The sequence below is a fragment of the Physeter macrocephalus genome, chromosome 9, assembly GCF_002837175.3.
Source record: "Physeter macrocephalus isolate SW-GA chromosome 9, ASM283717v5, whole genome shotgun sequence".
Classification (NCBI taxonomy): Eukaryota; Metazoa; Chordata; class Mammalia; order Artiodactyla; family Physeteridae; genus Physeter; species Physeter macrocephalus.
In genome coordinates, this window is record NC_041222.1 from 49,864,165 (window position 1) to 49,864,369 (window position 205).

At 33.7% G+C, this 205-nt stretch overlaps 1 protein-coding gene across 5 annotated transcripts in view; it reads left to right on the top strand.

Moving 5' to 3' along the window:
- The window catches only part of KDM4C (lysine demethylase 4C), a 425,934-nt gene that overhangs the window by 331,580 nt on the left and 94,149 nt on the right, over positions 1–205 (top strand). The gene's annotated exons all lie outside the window — the stretch shown is intronic.

Sequence of the window (205 nt, forward strand, 5' to 3'; positions counted from 1 at the left end):
TTAGACACAGCAATCAGAGAAGAAAAAGAAATAAAAGGAATCCAAATTGGAAAAGAAGAAGTAAAGCTGTCACTGTTTTCAGATGACATGATACTATACGTAGAGCATCCTAAAGATGCTACCAGAAAACTACTAGAGCTAATCAATGAATTTGGTAAAGTAGCAGGATACAAAATTAATGCACAGAAATCTCTTGCATACCTAT